This window comes from Atta colombica, unplaced genomic scaffold, assembly GCF_001594045.1.
Source record: "Atta colombica isolate Treedump-2 unplaced genomic scaffold, Acol1.0 scaffold224, whole genome shotgun sequence".
Taxonomy (NCBI): Eukaryota; Metazoa; Arthropoda; class Insecta; order Hymenoptera; family Formicidae; genus Atta; species Atta colombica.
The window spans coordinates 946,629-951,539 of record NW_017259321.1 but is presented as its reverse complement, the minus strand read 5'-3'; positions in this window follow the sequence as shown (position 1 = coordinate 951,539).

The window sequence follows — 4,911 nt, the reverse complement described above, 5'->3', positions numbered from 1 at the left end:
AGATCGTTTTATTCATCACATTGTCTTATATCGAAGTTTTGCGTATTTTTTTGCACATGTTCTTTTGTATTTTGTAAAATGTATGAGTTACATATAGTTAATAAATTGACATTCTTTTTTATTGAAAGATATATTGTATATATATATATAATAAATTTATTAACAATCTTTTTGGTTGCTCACGATTGTTAGCAAAAAATAAAAAAAAAGCAAAATAAATTTTGCAGTTGTATTTAATAATTAAATGCTAGTAATAAACATGTCGATTGGACATATAATCACATATTTTACATCGCGATCGTAAGAATTTTGTATTATTATACGCATATCGAATGTTTTCTCTATAATTTCATGTTAAAAAGAAATTTTGTGCGTATACATATGTATATTATATAATATTTTCAGTTTTATAATGTAATTTTTTTGTAATATGTTATGTATAATTTAAAGTAAATTATATAAAAAATAATGTAAGTAATAAAAATGTAAAGAAATATACCATAAAATGAAGTACTTTAGCTCCTATTTTATAATTCTTACAATTAATGACAGTAACTGTAAATACCGTTATATATTATATATCAATTATTTATTATTATATATCAATGAACAAATTTCATACATGAAAAAATTACGCAACTACTTATCGAAACTGTTATTAAGAGTTACAAAATAAAAGCCTTCGTCCCAGAAATTTTGACACAAATTAAAAATACATATGCAATACATATGTCCAAAATCAAGACATAAGACTCTTAAAACTTCTTTACGACATAGTTCGATCAATTCTTTATAAGATTACATTTTCAAGATGTCATATGTCCATATTTTGCGTGCTGTATTGTCAAAATTTGAACTAAATTTGAATTAAATTTATTCTGATTTTGGATAAAAATAATCCCATTTTATGGTGTTGTAAAGGAAAGAAACTGCCGATTGGATGGCAGGAGATGTGATGGAAGGTCTCTATAAATTAACTTGTTTTTATCAAATTATGAAAAACATATATATATATGAAAAGTGTAATTTGAGTGTAACATATTTTATAACTTTTTTATGTAATATATTGATTTAAAAGTTAAAGAAAAAAGGAAAATGAAAGAATTGAAGCAAGCTGATGTTATTTATCATCATTTGACGTTAAAATGATGTCTTCAATACTGTTTTGTTTATAAAAGTTACGACAAATAACGTGAACTTGCTGAAATAGAAAAAGGATCGTCAATTATAATCGACAGGAGTGGTAGAAGGCCTCTACAATTTAAATTGTATTTGCCATATAATCTGAAAAATGTATAAAAGTAATTTGATTATAACGTACTTTATGATTTTTTCACATAATGTATTGTATTAAAAGTAAAAAGAAAGAAAAAGAAAGAATCCTCAAGTAACAAGTTGATGCTATTTGTCATCATTTGGCATCAACATAACGATAAATTAAAATAATGTCTTGTTTGCTAAAATCAAAAAGAAGACCATAGCTACATTCAGCAGAGAAAACAGCTTTGCAACTGCTGTAAAATTCTTGTAAGATTTTTTAATATAATTTATTTATATATTTAGATCCAAAAAAACAATGGCAACGAATCGTCTTGAAGAATTTTACAACAGTTGCAAACAGCTGCTTTTTCTTCTAAACGCAGCTATCTATATTTATTGGAAGTTAATATAGTTAGCCAATAAATCTATTGTGCATGTTCAAAAAATCGCACTTATATCTGAATATACTTATCGTCAGTATATATAGCTCCGTAATTCTTAATTGTAATTATTCACACAAGAAGAGGAATATATAACATTGCATATATTTTACTAACTTACTGTTACTTTTAATCGCATACAGTCTAATTAAATAAAACTTAAAATTAATTTAAGTTTTATTAATTTAAAATTTTCAATATTTAATTCCTTCTTTCCAATTATCAAATATACATGTGATGTGTTTATTCCTACCTGTTTATTATACGTCCCTATCTATTCATACTTATTGTCCTATCTATCCGCATTTTTATTTATTTGTGCTTATTCAGGTATATCTATCTTCACCCGTGTATTTCTACCTACATTACCTTCATAAGTATGCAATAACATCGCGAATATATGTAATACGTTAATGGCTGCATTCATCAGAGAAAATAGCTTTTCAATTGTTGTAAAAAATTCTTTAATATGATTGGTTTTTGCTTTGATTCCTTATAGATTTAAATGTATAAATCAATCATATTGAAGAATTTTACAACAGTCACAAAGCTGCTTTTTCTGCTGAATGCAGCTAACGCTTAATCATCTATTGCATGCTGATAAATTCAGTGGGATGACCTAATTGCGATCATAATAATAATAAATAAGTAATAAACAGCAATTATTAAAACAGCTTTCAATCTTTAAAATACAGAAAAAATTAACAAATAGCAGGGCTAATGAGAGTCAACGGATAATCAAATGCAAGTTTTGTAGATTAAAAAAATCTACAAAAACTTGCGCTTGATTATCCGCGCTGACTTTCGTTATTGTGTGTTGACTCTGTTGTTTATTGATTATTTTTGTATTTTAAATAAGCAACATTTCAAAAAAATATAAGAAAGCAAATTACCCTCCCGAATATTCAGTTTATCTTTATACATTGAAAAGAAAAATTGTTCAATTATACACATGTAGTTGTTTGCAAATTTGATAATTCAACAAATTTTATTTAATTGAATTTAACCGTAGTCTACTTAATTTTGAACAGTTCATTAAGCAGACTACGGTTACATTCGATTAAATAAAATTTGATAAAATAATCAAATTTGCAAATAACTAAATGTATTTAGTTTGTTAAACAAATTTTGTTTTCAATGTACGTGTTTCTTTTAAAAACTTAATTGGTATTATACATCAATCTACTTCGTATGCTCTTAGATACTCTTCTTTCTTATGGTTTGATTGAACCACTTTTCGTTGCTCCTGTCCAACATTCTAACTTCATATGCCAGAAATCGACAACAAGGAAAAATACTCTTTTTTGCTGTCGATTGCTGCCGATTAACATCGTTGGCAATAAGCATAAGATTTTACGCTTTTGTATGATGCGCGGAACACGAACCCGTCGCGAAGAGGCCATAATAAAATTGACTTATAGATATTAATATAAATAATTATCAATAATAATTCTTAATATTACAAATTATTAATATTACAAATAAACATGTTTATTCTCTATACTCGTTTATTCGAAAATATAAATCTAACTAAATATTTATCATAAAATTGCTCCGCCCGATACTTCTCTCAGATCTCCTCCTTCTCTCAGAATATGGTTGATATCCTCTCGCACAGGACACTCGCGTAAAACATTCGCGAATAATGCACTATAATCGCGCGCGGACTATAACTTGAGTCCGATAATTTAAACGGCACTCCCGAAACAAACGCGCGACGCGACGAATCGGCTGCAGTTCGTTCACTTTTAATTAAATCGTACGCTTCCCCGTCGTTGGATTTTTACACGAAGAGATTTTATTCAATATTTAAAAATTTATCTACATATATCATTCAGATAAATCCGAAAATTTTTAGATATTTGAGAAAAACCATTCTTTTCATATATATCTTCTGGAACCTCTCACTTCGTCAAGGTGTACCCGTGAGAGGGAAAATATCATCTGAAAAATATAATATACAAGGAATTTTTCTTTCCCTCTTATTACGAATCTGTATGATTAGAGTCAATAGGATGACTTAGAGATTAAAAGAGAAATATTTCTTTTATTACAAATAATTGCATACTTACGTTTTTTATACGGATCGTATAACGAAAAGTGCATGAAAATAAAAAATTAATTAAATATTAATTACATAAACTATAGGTATTAATTGTGAAAGCAGGAATTGCGGTATTTGCATAAGAGTATTTATTAACGTAGTTTTTTTATTGGATTTTTCATTGTCCGGAAAATTCGTGCCGATTAACTTATATAATTTAATAAATGTATACTAAAATTTAAATTTTCTGCATTTAAATTTTCCTTCAACATCGGCACGAACTTTCCGGACAACCCAATATAATTCGCGTAATACCGTTCGAAGAATAATTGAGTTATACTCAAGCGAAACAAAAATGTTACATTAAACAAAAATAATTATCGTCCGTTATAAGCGAAATAGTAATAAATTTTATTGTTCCATCACATTTTGATTCCAAATGAATGAACCGTACGAAATCTGTTACGTGATATATGAATGTCGTCTCAATTCTTTTACGAATAATTAATCATGCGAGCTAATCGTGTCGTATACTTTTAGTATTCAGTAAAATACAATATTTCATATTATTTAATATTTGTCGCGATTACATTTCAAAAAGAAATATAAAGAAGAGCGATACGCGACCTGCCTGTATGAGCTTCGATAATGAAATGACTGCGTGATAACTTTGCATAAACATGACGCGCCGCCCTACCCGTCTTTCCGTGCCAAAACAATCCCCAAGGTTGCGCGCCGATCATTTAACTGTCGAAATATTACAAAATCAGTAAAATAATCTAGTTGTTTTTAAGATTCATTCATTTTTAAGATTCTTCAATATAGGCTTTATTGCACACTTTTTGCTTTATTTCTTGGATTCGTACGCACACAACTCATCTATATCTTAGATATTTAAAATTGTGTTACAATAAGCGTTTAGTTTGTAATAACTTTTTGTTACACGAAATCCGAGCAGTATAAACAATATTTTTAAAAGTTTGACGCATTTTAACTTTTTATTACTTTTGAATCGTAATTCCGTGATTTAATGAATCTAAATTTATGCATTGTAATTAATTTATGCATTAAATAAAATAAATTCTAGAAACTTATTTAAAATATTAAATATGTTTAATAAATAATAAGTTGGAAATATAGTTATTTAAAATAATAAATACTAAATAA